Source organism: Grampus griseus (assembly GCF_964374135.1).
Source record: "Grampus griseus genome assembly, chromosome: 10".
Taxonomy (NCBI): domain Eukaryota; kingdom Metazoa; phylum Chordata; class Mammalia; order Artiodactyla; family Delphinidae; genus Grampus; species Grampus griseus.
Genome location: NC_139004.1, coordinates 14587488 through 14605242, shown reverse-complemented (window position 1 = coordinate 14605242; position 17755 = coordinate 14587488).

Below are 17755 nucleotides of genomic sequence, written 5' to 3'. Positions count from 1 at the left end.
CTTTTGTGTTGGCTCCTAAGAGGTCTAAGCCTTTTGAATGTCCTGCCTGATAAGAGTGTGCTTACAAACTTGGGACATGCCAGATAGCCTATGCTGAAAATGTGATTTACTGTATCAGTTCAGCCTTTGAAGGGGCTAGAGTCTAAGGTCAGACACACGGGTGGTCAAGCATGTCTACATGACTGAGCCCCAATAACACTCTGGACACCAAGGCTGGGTGAGCTTCCCCAGTTGTCAATACTCTGTGTGTATCATCACACATGGTTACTGAGACAAGTATACACTGTCCACGTAAGTCACCGAGAGAGGGTAACTGAAAGCTTCCTGCTTGCAACTCTCCCGGGGCCCTGTCCTATGCCCCTCTTCCCTTGGCTGACTTTAATCTGAATCATTTTGCTGTAATAAACCACAAGCCTGAGAGAGTTCTGGGTCCTTCTAGCAAACTATTAAACCTGAATGTGGTCTTGATTATCCCTGAACTTGCAACTGATGTCAGAAGTGAGGGTGGTCTTGAGGACTTCCAAATTGTGTAGTACCTAAATAAGACATCATTTTATTCCTCCAGAAACTAACATGGGATTAAAGGTGGCTCAGACTCGAAGTAGAGAAAGAGAGAAAGTACACTAAACTGACCAGATCTTCCCCTGCAGGAACTGGAATCTGAGAGAAGGGTCTAAAGAGTAAAAGAACTGAAAACATAACAAACAAATTTCATACTTTAAACCCAAACAAGTAGTACTGGGTAGCATGAAATACTATGTTAAATTTACCTCAGTTGTTTATAGATGGAATCATGAATTTCCCTTACATTTTTTGAACTTGAATTACTTTCAGGGGCAAAAATGTAAGGGTGATCAGAGTGGGAAAAGTTGCCAACTGGCAAAGCAAAGGGGTCCCAGAGTCACGGTCCTTGAAGGGGACAGTTCCCTCTTTTAACCCTAGGAGATGGCAGCATGCAGTTAAGTTCAGAGCCAAGGTGAGGAGGTGTGAGAAACTGGCTTTCAGCCAATTTGATGACTTCAACAGCCGCCTTTACCCCCGTGTCTCAGAGAGCCAAGCTCCCAAGTTCACACTTTATGTAATGACAAAACAGAATGACAAGTCAAAAAGGAAAGCCAGAGCCCTAAGGGCCTCAGCACAGCCAAGTATATATTTCAAAGTGAGAAGTGTGGAAAACATGATGTTTCTATTATCCTGGAGGTGAAAGTTATATAACATCTGAAGGAACAAAGCATCAGTGTATTTCCCCTTCTGGACATTCTGTTTTCCTCTCAACGGCTTATGCGTACTGTACACATCAGCTGATGAAGGACAGGTAGGTGGGTTTCAGTAACCTGTTTTCTTGAAAGCTGAGAAGGCAACCATATGCAAGCAGCGTCTGCTGCAGGCTCCAGCTGCCTGCTGCCAGCAGTGTTGACTCTGCACTGTTTACAGGACAGTCCTCTGAAACGGTTTTCATTTATTGTAGAACCCATCCCCCTTTCCATGAATGCAAGGCCGTGCCACACTGAAGACTTAAGATGTCACAACAGACTGTTTTCCAGATCCACAGGTTCCAGAGTCAAATAAAAACTACGGAAGAATTACTGGTTTGGCCCATCGGAGCTTCTGCTCTCTGCAGTGGTTTCAGAAGACCCAGAGGCCAGTGTGTCCCTGCTTGGTCCTCACGTCTATTTCATCTTCAACCTTAACACCTTCGTCAACTCATTCAACAAGATTTTTCTAAGTCATGAATGAGCCTCTCAGGAAAATCCATTTTGCAAAGTTCAATTCTGCAAACCAAAGAAAGTAGATTTTTGCTTCATTAAAGAAGCAGGGCTTTGTCATTTCTGGATCTGAACATTTTCCCAAACTGGGTGATTCCTTATCATTTGACGAGCTGTGAATTTTCTGAGTGCTTTTCACACACTGAGAAAACAGGCAAATGAGATGACGCCTGGGCTTAGGTGGGAATCACTATGTTATATGGATCTGTCAAATGACCCTCGATTTTAAGTAGCTTTATTTACTTTAATTTAGTAACAATTCATTTTACCAAGCACATTTATAGAAAATATATTTTCCACTAAGTAAGGTAAGGCTTTCCTTGAGTTCTTGACACCCACTGCTATCCATTTCTCAGTTTCTATTTGTGTGTGTGTGTGAGTGTATGTGTATGAGAGACACAAGTCTACAAAGAAAACCAGACATATTTCCTCATTCTGGATCACAGCTGGAATTTATATTATCTTAGGAATCCAAAGTGTCAGAGGAGGTCTAAGTAGGAGAGATTGATATCCACCCTTTCACATATTCATTCTCATTTAAAGGGATATTGATCATTGGGGATAAAATGATGCAGAAGACTGTTGTGGTCTCTGGCCTCATGAAACTCAGCATCTAATGGGGAATATAGAAATCAGGTAAGATATTCAGATCCAGTATGATATTATGCTTGATAAGGCAAGGGTGTGGTACCTTGGGAATATACCAGAGTTTAGTAGAGGAAGTAATACCTAAGCTGAAACCTAAAGACTGAGTAAAAGTTAACCAAGGGAAAAGGAAAGGGAAAACTGTCCCAAAGAGGAAGAACCAAAGGTGAAGGAACATGGAAAATTCTAGATGTAATGGAGACTCTTCTGGGAGGAGCATCAAGATAAGAAGCAGACAAACTGGCATCAGCTGGATGCTGGGTGCCCTCACATGCCACGCTGAGAAGCTGAAAACTCATCCAGACAGCAGTGGGCTTTACCTGAAGATTAACACAATTACACATAAAACTTTCAGTGGCTTTAGGATCAAACCTAACCCCCTTTACTGGGCTAATATGACACTAGGAAACATAACATCAGGAATCAGAGATCCAGTCAAGAAGATCTTACAAGTTCAGAGATAGGAAATCCAGTTGGGGATGCAGCATTGAACAGAGACTTTCGAGATGGGAGTTACTGAAAAACAGGGCCACTAGTTCAGATTATGACCAACAGAAGGACTAGCTAGATCTCTTGACATGATTCCTTTTAGTCCCTGTCCTAGATAGCAAGGTCTGGCGTGAGGCTCAGCCTACAGTGTGGAAGACTCAGTTCCAAAAATTAGAAAGGTTTGAGGGATACAGGGTCATCAATTCAATGAGCCATTCATTCTTTCCTTCACTTATTTTCATTCACTATTCTTGCACAGGAAGCCATCCTAGGAAAGTATCCATCTTTGCTCAAAAGTTCAATACCTATGTAGGTGAAATAACATATTATAGAACACTTGAAAAACTAAATACAGGTACAGCGTGTCTCCAGTGTGTCTCTAAGGTCAAATACCTGACACAGTATCAGCAGTAGACAAATAGGAAACCAAGCAATGTTAATGGCCAAAATGGCTTGACTTCACTAGCTAGCCGAGAATATTCTAGAATATGACGGCAATGTCAGGATCAGCCTAACAACGAGCGTATTTATTAAGCATTATTTTATCAGTCTGTCACCAGGGTATTTTTTAAGAACTTACTATTATAAGGCAGACTCAGTGCTAATGTTGGAGAATTAAAGAAGGCTGAGAGATGCTGCCCCTCATTTCATGAGATTATAATCTAATTGTAAGTTATCTAAATATATAGGCTAGGAAAATAAGTGTCAGGGTCTACACAGTGGGTACAGTGAGTTCACAGTGGGCAAGGTTCGTCAAGTGAGACTTTATGGAGAAGGAGGGGCTGGACCTAGGAACACAGAGAGGAGAAGTTACAGGGTTTAGTGGTGACAGTCTTATAGAACTATAGATGGCTGCTAGTAAGATGGCATCTTTTTGCTTTCTTTTAATAAGGAAACATTCCAAAGTCGACCATATGTTTGGATCCTGATTCAAGATGCCAATAGCAACACTGCTATCAACTTGTTGCTATGGCTCCCATACTTTCCAGCCCTCCAACCAATTGTCATGATCAGACCCAGCAAACCAATACTTTTTCTTCCAGATTCTTTGTAGCTACTCCTCACCTATTTTAACACATTTTCTTAGATCAAGAAGATGTTTCTCTTCCTCCTCCAAACAAAGCTCAGAAGCCTCTGAGGTAAAAATAGTTTCCTACAGTTTCAAGCTACAGTGACTTTCAGGGAGCCATCTTAAGGGCATTCTTAATGACTTGGGAGACTTTTGGATGGTGGGGTAGTTTACTGGTACCCTGAAATTTACTCAGCCTACTCTTGTGAGGACACTTCTCTAGCAGGTCAGTGAACCTAGAGACACTTTCTGAATCATAAACGCTCTTAGAGGGCAGTTGTGACTCATATATACTCTTCAGTGAGATATCTAGAAGATTCTCTATCTTGATGTCTGTCAGATTCACTCTCAGGTGTCTAGTAATTACTAGTATTGAACCCAAAAATCACTCTTATGCTTTACTGATAGATCCTCACCAATCCCTCCTCCATTCTTTCCCCTCTGAAGGCTATCCTGGAGAGTGATAGATTCTCATACTCCATTCCTACTAGGATAAAGTCTCAAAGCTATTATTGATTCTGACCTGACATTTAAGGAGCATCTGAGCCCTGCTTCATCAACAGTCCCTTACTTTCTCATGAATATTTCCTAACAAAGTCCTCTCCCCTGATATGCAGGCAGAGAGACATAAGTATTTTTATCTACCATGTCTCAGCATTTAGTGTTTAATATTTTACATGCACAGATTTTAAGGCAAATCTACAAACAGCAGCAGCCAGACCTTCTGTGAAAAAAAATTATAGTTAGGGCAGCAGGTCTACGTTTCAGAACACTGTCAGCAGATCTCCTTAAAGAGTCTATTTTGGATCATTAAGAACTCCAGGAGAAGAAAATTTATAATACCATTTTGGGGATAGAGTACAAAGAGGATAAAATTTAATGGACCTTCATTTTATGTAAATACAACAAAACTTTGGATTTACAGAACTGATAACGTCAGGGAACTCATTTAATTTTGTATAACCCAAGGTCCCAACCTTAAGGAATTCATCTGTTAAAGGTATTGCTCTGTTAGACTAAGGGCCAGCAACCTCGTAAAATATGTATGCCAAGACACCAACCTGAGTGGCAGGGAGATGACTGAAGTTTCAGTTGATGCAGTATAGGAGGGAATGGTTTTCTCATACATGAAAGAGAGTGGGTTCACTTGCAACAATTGTCCTATCGTAGATAAGTAAAGGGACACACGAGTGGCTCATTCTTAATGCAGTTGTAACTTGTCAGAAAGCTGTCTTCAGGGGTTGGTCCCATGAAGGAAGCAGGCCTGGGGAATCCCAGGCAATGTACTCCAGGAACACATGGAAGGGAGGTGAAATCATTCCACACATGCCTGAAACCAGGTGAAGGAGATAAGTTTGCGTGAGACTGGGGAGTTGAGGGTAACATGAAAAAACCTGGTAAACCAAGATGCAAAGGCTGAAGGTGGGGTTAAAATGAGAGGAGCCAGAAGATCGAGTTAGAGGGTTGTCAAGGAGAGCAACAAAATAGGGCAAAGATTTCAGCTCTTCACTTCTTTTACTTATGTTTTAGCACAGTACTAATTAGTTAGGCATTGAGTCCAAGATGAGATAGCTGACACACGTAAACTAGGGTAATCTGAAGAGGGCATAATAAACTATTTACAAGTATGTGGGTGGGATGTAGGAAAACTATAAGGAATAGCATCATAACCTGCTAGAAATAACAGCAGAGCCACTCTCACTCCTGGACCCAATAAAGTGAGACAAGAGAGTGGTCATTGGTACTTAGAAGAAGAAATTAGTGACTAGAAGGCCACCTTGAGACCCTAAGATCTTAGGCTGAGGGACATAGACAACTTTGAAGCATCTTCTCAGGGAGGAAGCTAGAGGAATAAATACCTGGACCCAAATCTTCTCCCTCCAGTCTCCCATCAGGGCTCCACGTTGACTGAACCCAACCAGAAACCAGAGAGCATGGGAGCTTGTTGGTGCAGTTCATGTGAATCAGCCTCCATTGCACAGAGCAGGGGGGAGAAGGGTGGAGAGTGAGGGCAGAGAGTCCAGCAGAAGCTATCTACCTTTAAGTATCAGCCCCCCATTTGAAAATGGGCAGTATACACATACCAAGGAAAATCATCCCCAAATATATCAACCGAGGGATGAAGGTTGGTCTCCAAAAGCCTCCAGGAGCATGTGGCATTTAATCAGTCCAAAATACTTCCTCAAACAGTTAATAAAATTGATTCTGCACTCAGTGCTGGAAACTAAAGAGACTGACATACTTCCTGTTTCAACGAATCTTACAATCAAGTTTGTTCATATGATTAAACAAATATTTGTTGAATTTCTAATGCTTGTTAAAAACAGAGATATATTGCATCTATGCCTTCAAATAACAAAAGAAGCTCAACAGGTCAATGAGATTAACAGTGAACTATAGTGCTACTCCTTAACAAAACCAATACCCCCTTCTTTCTGTGGTTAACTTTGCTTTCTTATAAAGATATTTCCAAATTCTAAAGCCATGGGCTGCTTTGTGCCCCTATTCTATTTTGCTCTTTCTTTATTTCTATTTGTGAGCGTGTCATGATCCTCTTTTAAAAACATACATTGGACCACTCCCTGATATAAGTGCAGTGTAATGAAACACCTTGATATGGGCCATCAGAGGACCAACTGACAAGGGCATGTTGGAGGCAAAAAAAAGAAAAAGCTACCATATATATTTTTTAAAAATTCACCAGAAGAGGAGATAGCAGGCTTGGATTTTACACGTGTCCACGGTACTAATTTAAAGTACGTTGAATAAGACTCCTCTGTGCCTCAGTTCCCGCATCTACGTAACGAACTTTCATTAGATCAGTAAGGTCTCCTTCAGATCTAACTTTCTGTGGTTCTCTCATGATTAGAAAAAAGAAAATGTGAATTTTTACAAAGAGAGTGCCAGACTTTCTATTTTGAGTATTCTCTTAGGATATCTGTACAGTGTTATTATTACTGCTTTAAGCTCTGTCCCCAGTTTCCAAAATCACACATCCCAATGTCATTTCCTCTATTTTTCCCATAGCTGAACTTCTACTTCTGTGACTGCTACGATCCCCTTGATGAAAGTGTTTTCTCTCTTGCCCTCAAAGCCACCTGCTAATTGGCGTGTGATGGAGCATCCCACCTGTATGATACCTCTCTCCTACTAATAAATGACACAAATTAAAATGATCACACTTATCGTATATTCCACTTGAGATTAAATAAGGGAATGTTTTATTCTGTGTAAGTATCTTCCAGCTGTAGGAAGAAAATGTTAATCTGACATTAAAGATGCCAAGAAAAATAAATTCAATATGTAAATAGCTACTTTGAGTAATTAGCTATTTACTATTTAATAAATGCTAAATAAGATCTCCCAGTTCACCGCAACACTAGAGAAAAAGTACTTCGAAGGGCAATAACAATAACAGGTTAGTGTTGACAAGAGCCTACAGCCCCTGTGAAACATCTAAAAGTTTAATCAGGTTCTGGCGGCACTAAAAGAGCCCAGGATCAGAGCTCGAAGCAATTAGGATTGGTCTGGGTGGTAAGGGAGAAGGATGATGGGACAAGGATGATGGGACAGCTCTTTCACGTGACAGAGTGAGGTCTGCAAATACCAGATGATCACAGAAACCTCTTCAGTTACACCTAAATTCTGAAGGAGCAATGAATGCATTTAAACCCTGACAATGGATCATTACTTGGATGCTAAAGGCAAGCTTTGACTTTTTGCCACTAGTGTGGGTGAGCATCACCCAATCGGTTGAGGGCCGAATAGACAAAAAGGCAGAGGAAGCGTGAATTTTCTCTCTCTGTTTGAGCTGAGACTTACTTCTCCTGCCTTCAGACCCTGGTGCTTCTGGTTCTCCAGCTCTCTGAATCAGATCAAGTCTTACATCATCAGCTCGCCAATTCTCAGGCCTTCAGACTAGGGCTGAATTATACCACTGGCTTTTCCAGCTTGCAAACAACAGATGGTGGGACTTCTTGGTTCCCCATAACTGTGTGAGCCTATTCCTATATATATAGGAAGATAGATGCTATAGATATATATATGGATATAGATGATAAAGATGACATAAATGATACAGATATAGATATATAGATGATATAGATGTATCTCCTATTGGTTCTGTTTCCCCAGAGAGCCCTGACTAATAATCTGGGGTTTCACTTCACAAAATCACAAATAAGGGAAGTAAAACCATGAGAGCAACAGCTTATCCAGAGATTCTTACAAATGGAAATGGGCTAAAGGTTGGCAGGCACAGTCTCACTGGTCCTTTTCGATGCCAAGATCTCACTGGGGATGAAGACCTGCTGTCTGTGAGTCACCCCAAGGGTGAAGAGCTTTGCATTCAGTGATCTCTTTAAAGAAGAACCCCGCCCACCCCCGCCCTCCGCCAGCCACCACTGAGGACTCCCTTCAAGAACCGTTATCAGTGTGTACAAAAGCATGCAGCCCCCCAGATATCTGGGTGGCTAACTGTGGAGCTAATGAGTCTCTTTTGCCCACATACGCTTTTCTCAGAGGAAGCACACCAAGCAAAACTAAATTAAGCTAATTATTTTCTCTTCTTAAAACAACTGAGTATATTACTTGGCTCTACAACTGAGAGCACTGTTTTGCAAAAGATTTTCCTCTCTTTCAGGCTCCTGCTTCCCCTTCCACCCCATTATCTTTCTCACATGGTACTACTGGTCCCAAAGCTGTTATTAAGAGACCACCATCTTACAATGTGAATTCACATTAAGCCTTAGTTCCAGCTGTGGAATAAGGAAACTGGGGAGACAGTGTGTACAGTGGTTCTACTCAGACTCCAGAACCAAAATGCCGTTGAGTAATTTGCTCAACTTCTGTCTCAGGGACCTCCAAGTGTAAGATAAGTAGATGCAATTATAGTACCTACTTCAAAGATCTGCAGTGAGGAGAGCCAGTGCACTGTGATGTTCATTGCAGGGTTAATTATATTAAGGAAAAACTGGAAGCAGCCTAAATGTCCAACAGCAGAGTAACAGTAAATTATTCTTTACTCATAAGCAGGATATTACGGTGTTTTGAAACAATTTAAATGAAAAAGGGAAACACTGGAGTTGAAAGGAACTTTGGTAATCATAGCCTCTTCATTTTACTAGATAGTCTGGAGCGGTACAGTGATTTGCGCAAGGGTACACAGTAAGGAAGGATGCGTTGTGGTTACCAGCATGCGCTCTGCAGTAAACTGACCTGACTTCGAATCTTTACCACTTACTAGTGTCATGAAGTTGGGGCTCATATGATCCCTGAGACTTAATTTCCTCATTTGTAAAATGGAGATGATAATAATAAGGCTTTGTGAGAGTTAAATGTACTGTTGCATATCAAGTCCTTAATAAATACTTGTTATTAATATGCTTGTAATACAATAAAGAATATATCTAGTCTTTGTTGCCAGTTCCTGGAACAACCTTCAAAAAAAAAAAAGATATGCAGTGAGAATGGAAAGAGTTTATACCTCTGACGTATTTAGAACTATGCCTGGCACAGACTAAGCAATTAGCAAGTATTAGCTACTATTGTTTTTATTTTTATCATTTATTCATTATAAAATGGAGAAAAGAAGACAATGAAAACCATGTCTATTCCTAACATCCAAAGACATCCATTGTCAATATGCTGGTATACTTAGCAATTTACCAATGTTTGGTATATACACAAATATGTTTAAGTATTTAAATAAAAAGGGTACCATATTATATAATTTTTGTTGTCTACTCTTTTCACTTAATACTATACATAGTGTCTATGTTCTTAGTATTCTTCAAAGACATGATTATAATGGGTATATTATATGCTACCATATGGTTATGATATGATTTATTTTACCATTCCCTGACTACTGAGCCTTTAGATAACTTTCTGCTTTCCACTATTACAAACAATACTGCAGCCAAGAAACCTAACTGATCATTTTTATCTGCTTCTTCATTGCTTCTGATATAGGAAGTGGGATCTGAGAGTATTTCTGGTCATCTCTACCATCAGGCCTTTGGTAATTAAAGAGACTTAACAGAAATTCATCCAGATTCTGGCAACAGATTTTCTGTATTATTTTTACCTTTTTCTTTGCCCACATTGGTATTTTAGTGAAAAATCTGGAGCTACCGTATCAAGAAATGCCTGGCGATCTCTATTTTATTAATACTTCTCTGTATAATTTAAAATGTGTAATTATGTGTTTAAGATCCATAGATACACAGAATTACATCGATCACACCTATCACGCCTGGCATGCTACCATCTCTGGTTAATGCAACTCTCCTCTTTTTTTTCTTTCTTTTTTTTTTTTCTGCATCTCTTTTATCCAATTCCATTCCCCTCCCCTAAAATACCCATTCTCAAGTATTTAAGGTATGTATATTCAGTCTAAATTTCAGGCCCTTATTTCTTATATGTGTATCTATGAAAAAATATGACGTTCTGTGTAATTTTATTTATTTTTTTATAAATGTATTTATTTATTTTATTTTTGGCTGCATTGGGTCTTCGCTGCTGCATGCGGGCTTTCTCTAGTTGCAGCGAGCAGGGGCTACCCTTCATTGTGGAGTGCGGGTTTCTCATTGCGGTGGCTTCTCTTGTCACAGAGCATGGGCTCTAGGCGCATGGGCTTCAGTAGTTGTGGCACGTGGGCTCAGTAGTTGTGGCACATGGGCTCAGTAGTTGTGGCTCACAGGCTCTAAAACGCAGGCTCACTAGTTGTGGTGCATGGGTTTAGCCGCTCCGCGGCATGTGGGATCTTCCTGGAGCAGGGCTCGAACCCGTGTCCCCTGCACTGGCAGGCGGATTCTTAACCACTGCGCCACTAGGGAAGTCTGGTCATTTTAAAATGTATACAAATTTTAGTTTGCTACTAATTTCACATTTCTTATCTTTTATCACTGTAGCACTGTTTTTGAAATCTGCCATGTTTCCATTTATAGATTCAGTTCATTCCTCCTGTACATCATTCCTTTTGGTGCATATTCTATATTTTACCTCTCTATTCTTCACAAGATGGTCACCTAGGTTGTCTTCAACTCTTTGCTTCCATCAATAGTACTTCAACAAAATACCTCATCTTTGTAATGGTTTCTTGCAGAAAAATATTTGTGTAAGTTTTTCCCCATGGAAAAAAATTCAAAAGAGAATTGCTGAAGCACAGGGAATTTTTAACTTATTTTCACTATTAAATTGTTCTTCAAAAGGGCTGCACCAGCCCTCACAACAATTAGCAGTGATTGAGAGTACAAGTTTCTCCACAAGCTCACCAGCACTAGATACTGTCCTAAATTATTTTTTGCCAACCACATAGATATAAGCTGGTATTTTATTTTTATTTATTTCTTTATCAATGAGGCTGCACATCTCTCCTTATATTTCTCAACCATTTAGATTTCTCTTTTGTAAACTGATTGTTTCATTTGCCCACTAGGATTTTATTTCTGTTGTATATTTTATAACTATTTCTTACATATTTTAGATTAATACTTTATCAGAAATGTTGTAACTATCTTCTTGCAATCAAGCACCCAGCCAAACTCTATTTTTTTTTTAGTATATAGATGGCATTTTTTAAAAATTGAGGTATAGTTGATTTACAATGTGTTAGTTTCAGGTGTACAGCAAAGTGATTCAAGTATATATATATAATACTCTTTTCAGATTCTTTTCCCTTATTACAAAATATTGATGTAGTTCCTTGTGCTATACAGTAGGTCGTTGTTGCATATCTATTTTATATATAGTAGTATGTATACATTAATCCCAAACTCCTAATTTATCCCCCCTCACCCCGCTTTCCCCTTTGGTAACCATAAGTTTGTTTTCTATGTCTGGGGGTCTATTTATGCTTTGTATATAAGTTCATTTGTATCACTTTTTTTTTTTTTTAGATTCCACATATAAGTGACATCATATAGTATTTGTCTTTGTCTGGCTTACTTCACTTGGTATGATCATCTCTAGGTCCATCCACATTGCTGCAAATGGCATTCTTTCATTCTTTTTATGGCTGAGTAATATTTCATTGTGTATATATATATATATATATATATATATATATATATATATATATATATATATATATACACACACACCACAGCTTCTTTACCCATTCATCTCTCCATCAGCCAAACTCTATTTTAAATAATTCATACTTGCCTACTATTGAAAAAATTCTAGTTAGTGGAGGAGATTGTGTTCGAAGAAACAGACACGTAGCTCCCTTGTTTCCTTGCCTTTTCCCGACCACTAAAACACTCTATTCTCTTGAAATCTTGCCACTGGCATTTGCAACAACATGGATAGACCTAAAGGTAAAATAAGTGTAATAAGTCAGACAAAGACAATATTGTATGATTTCACTTATATGTGGAATCTAGGAAACAAAACAAACAAACAGAACAAAACAGAAACAGACTTATAGATACAGAGAGCAAACTGGTGGCTGCCAGAGGGGATGGGGTGGGAGGACAGGCAAAATATTGATAGATGAAGGGGATTAAGAGGTACAAACTTCCAGTTATAAAATAAATGTCACGGGAATGTAATGTACAGCATAGGGAATATAGTCAATAATATTGTCATAATTTTGCATGGTGACAAATGGTAACTAGACTTATCATGGTGACCATTTCATAATGTATAAAAATATCGAATCACTATGTGGTACACCTGAAACTAATACAATACTGTAAGTTAATTATAATCCAATAAAAAGCACTCTGTTCTTGGATTTCTAGGTTTTATTTTTCAAACAGAATATAACCTTTCTTTTTACTGTTTGTTATAATTCATAGCTTTAGTAGTAATGGCAATAGTAGTCATAATGTAGCCTTTATTGCAAACATTGTGCATAAGAAATATTCCATAAACGGGAAACTATAATAAATACATCCTTGGCATATCATGGCTTATAACAGGTGAGAGAGAACCAAAGATTGTCTGGATTTTTCCACATCATTTGTGTTCTTAAATAATAATCCTTTCTTCTCATAACTATTATTTTATGTACATGTTAATATTTTCTGCTATTCCTACTTTCCTCATTAAGAGTTTGGTGTTTGGAAAAATGGTCAACTGACAAGGGTATGTCAAGCCCTCATTTGTCACAGCCTCTCACAATTCTGGGAGTTTAGAGCAGTCACAGGTGTCCCAGAGAGAGGGAAGATAACTACACATCATCCTAGTCTGAGACCACAGCTGCGGCGCTGCACTGGCTCCACCTTTACTCAGACACTCAACGCCTGCAAACATTCCAGGCATACAATCTCATTTAGTCTATGTTAGGGTTAGGCTGGGGATACTTTATGGAGGGTTACTGAACAGAAACATAGGCTCAAGACCAATGAGTTTTTTAAGCTATATGCATAAAAATAGCTCAGGATGTGTGTAAGGGGGTGGTGGTGGATGTTTTCTCCTCACTGATGAAGTTGCCTTTCATGTGTAGGGATATAAATTCAAGTGGTATTGCTGGCCTGCAATGCTACCCTTTGCTTGTCAGTGGCCCACTTCTGATTTTGAAAGGAGAAACGTGGGCACGTTAGCCCAGGTGATCCTGCCACTGCCTCAAGGGATCAAGATGGCCTTAGAGAGCTTACATTCTCTCCTCCTCCATTCCAGAAGTCTGCACCCCAGTGGTGAGGTCTTCCTGGTTCAGCATTACCTGTGTCTGAGAGGATGCTTTTCTAATTCTGGGGCTCAGCATTAGAAAGCAGGCTTACAGACATAACTTGCCTCTTCCAACCTAAATATTAAGAGTAATCAATGTAATATGTTGGGTCCTTTTTCTTGCTTCTCTATTGATTTTGAACTCTGGAGGTGAAGAGGATCATTGAGGCTCCCAACAAGAATAGAGGTTGTTAAACAATACAGGTGAGTAGACTTCACCCCCAGACATTTTGATTTAGTAGGTCTAAGGTGGGACAACTCGTAGAAATCTTCATTATTTATTTAATTTATTTATTTATTTATTTTTGGCTGCATTGGGTCTTCGTTGCCTGCATTGGCAGGAGGATTCTTAACCACTGCGCCACCAGGGAAGCCCAGAAATCTTCAGTTTTAACAAGATTCCCAGGTAGGAATGCAGTAGGCTCCCATGCCAACTCTGGAAACATTGTTTTAAATGCATTTAGGAGAAGTTGTGATGTCCCAGCACTTGGAAGATTTTTAAATGGAACTCTCCAAATTCATGTAGGAATTTTATTTTTTATTTAATTTTATGTAAAATTTTATAGCAAAAGTCAATATTTATTGAGCAGCTATCTTTTATTAGTCACACTGTCACAAGCCTTAGATACATGATTCCAACCTTTATGATAATTATAAAGGCATGTATTTTTTACTCCAAATTTTTCCAGATGAGGAATCCAAGGTCCAGAAAAATTTAATGATGTTCCTAAAGCTTTATAGGCAGCTACATGACAGCTACGAAGTTTGAACCCACATGTTTGTTGCAGTGTTTTACTCCACTACACTACTTTGCCTTCTTATTTATACCCATATATATTCATGAAATAACCATTAATCGCTGTGTCCAAAGAGCTAGAGTTCCCTCCTACCTTACAAAATATTAACCAAAAAATCTGTTTTATTCCAATATCAAATTTTTGTCTCCAGATCATGTTTGGTACTTATAATATTCTCCAAATAATAGAGTATACCTTCATTGAGACAGTTCATGGATAAATTAAAGGGATATAAATTCATATGAGATAAATTCATGTGACTCCATATTCTCTTCCCAATGGTGTATAATAATTAATAAACAAATCATGGCTTCCTTTTCATACCTTATTTTCTACATAGTCATCAAAAGTGAAAGGCATTAATTTGTACTGTAATGGAAAGAGCATAGAAATTGGAGTTAGGCTTCCTAGGTTTTAATTTTATCTCTTTTACTTTCTGGCAAAGTCATTTGCACTGCTTAATCTGAGGTTTCCTCAACTATAAAATAACAGAGTTGGTCAAGGTCAAGAAAGTGTATTGCCATTTCTCCCATTTTATCCCATGGAACACATAACAAACTGATCACGACATTTTTTTTTTTCTTAATTGACCTGCGGGCATAGCTGCAGTCTTCTCAGTCCAGGACTCTAGAAAGCTACACCAATTGATCAGAACTGGCATGCAATCTGACCTCTATTTACCATTGCTGAAATAGATTGCACCTAAAATCTTTCCGCCTTTAAGTCTAAGACTGCTGTCAGTAGAGACCAAAGAGACAGTAGCAAGTTAATTAAAAAACCCTAAACCAGGACTTAACGTGAACCTAAAAGAGTTTAAGGAAGACCACATTATCATAATGGCTTGTTTTGGATACAGTCACTTTCATAAAAAATTTCCATAACCAGTGATTTTTCTCCATATCTGAAAACATGCAGCTTGACCTCTGGGTGAGGAAAAGAGTAGGAATCTTCTTCCCTGACATCTCTCCATCAGGTGATCTAAAGCATTATAAGCAACGCCAGCAGAGTACTTGATATAAAATTTAGAAAAGCCCTGCAATAAATATGATCTCATCCCAATTTCAAAGCCCCTGGGTAAGGAAGGACCCAACGGCTATGTCTGTCCTTTAGGGCAGGTGGAGTAAGCACTTCAGGAGCCACCAGGGCCTTGTTAGTGACAGCGTGCAGCCTGCTCTCCCCAACTACAACATGGTCTTTCTCCTTCTCTTCCAGTAGCCCCATCTAGAGACTGGACCTGGCTAGTCAGCATCTTCTAGCAGAGATACTTCAAAAATCAAGAACGATCTTTAGATAAATGAGCTCTCAGGAAAATGTCTGTCCACCAGGCAGATACCCCAGGAAACTAGTATTCCCTCCAGGAATCAAGAATCCCCCAGCCTGGAATCCACCATCACATTAAATATAGTTTGTGACAGTAAATGATCCAAGTTTCTAAATAATATTACTTTGGTTCAAATCCATAGGCAATTCTGTGAGTCTGATCAAGATTTGGAGTTAACATGTTCATCATCTGTGCATCTAAACAATATTTATATTTTTCAATTCTCTCCAACCTTCTCCCTACCCCACTCTTACCAAACTGATGACACAGTATTATATGTTCCACTTCTGAGGCTCCCCATGTGATACATATTTTCCCTTTGCTGATAATATAAGCTTCCTGCCACCTGTGACCCAATAGGTTGAAGTTGTTTGTTTGCTAATCGACAGGAAGCTCTCTTCTACTTAGCCCTGCACTTGACCCTGTACTGCCTCATATGCTAGAGTCTAATAATTTCCCCTGAGTTCTAGTTACAGCTTGCACCTGGTGTTTTCTTTATTACCAGAAGCATTCCTAGCAGCACATTCTATGCTACATCTAAAAGCAGAAACACACCATGCTTTAAGGATGAAAATCAGGTACTCACAAAATGTAAAATTCAAGAACTCCCTGTCCTTTCCTGCCATACATACCCACGTAGAACGCCTTGTGTGTGCTTTCCCTGACAGTTTGAAAGGGCCTTTGAGGTTTAATCAGTAGATAGTGGCAAAAGGATAACACAGTGTTCATAGGGGGAATTCTTATCTCCATGCTGCTGCCGGCAGAACACCAAAGACTGCATGCTCTTCAGTTTATGTAGCTGTTAGGAACAGGGGTCTGGGAGATTCTTGGGTTACTATATATAAAAATGCTACTTTCCAAACTCAGAAGTGATCTCAAGGCAATATGTAACACCAATTTTTAAGAAGTTCAAGGTAAAATATTTTAAGGGAAAGTATTCCTTTCCCCTATAGTTCATATTATAATAATTCCTGAATTATTAATCTTGGTCTTTAATTTTCTTTTTGGTGTTCATTTTTACTTTTATTTTTAGCAAATGATCATTCCTAATTAAGTCAATGATGGAAAATTTAAAAGATGGACTTTGAAAATTAATCTCTTTTGGGACTCCCCTGGTGGTACAGTGGTTAAGACTCCACGCTCCCAATGCAGGGGGCCTGGGTTCGATCCCTGGTCAGGGAACTAGACCCGCATGCCGCAACTCAGAGCCCACACGTGGCAACTAAGACCCCACGTGCCGCAACTAAGACCCCACACAGCCAAACAAACTAAAAAAAAATAATAATAATCTCTACTGATGCACCACAACAGGAAGAAAAAAAAAATCCATGACTTGCAGTAACTAAGCAAACACTGATTTTTTTTAGAGCAGTTAAGACCTAGATTCATAAAGACAATTCAAAAATCCTGTGAAAACACCTGAGTTTTTAATACAAAAATTGTACATATTTAACATATTTACTATATATATTTTGTATAATTATTCTTTATGGTTCTATTAGAAATGCTAAAGGCGGGGGAGGAAGGGATAAATCAGGAGTTTGGGATTAACAGATACACACTACTATATATAAAATAGATAAACAACAAGGTCCTACTGTACAGCACAAGGAACAGGGAACTATATTCAATATCTTATAATAACCTATAATGGAAAAGAATCTGCCAAAGATTATAACTGAATCACTTTGCTGTACACCCTGAAACCAACATTGTAAATCAACTATACTTCAATTTAAAAATAGCATTTAAAATAAAATGCTATTTAGCATTCCAATTATTTTATTAATTCAAATTTCTTACAAAACATTGTAAACTGCTTTGCTACTCTTAGTGTAGTCCTTGGACCAGCAGAGTTGGTATCACCTGAGAATTTTTTGGCAATGCAGTTATTTGCAAGCCACCCCTACTGATTCAGAATCTGCATTTTTAACAAGATCCCTAGGTAGTTTAGATGTACGTGAAAGTGTAAGAAGCTTGTGGATAAAGA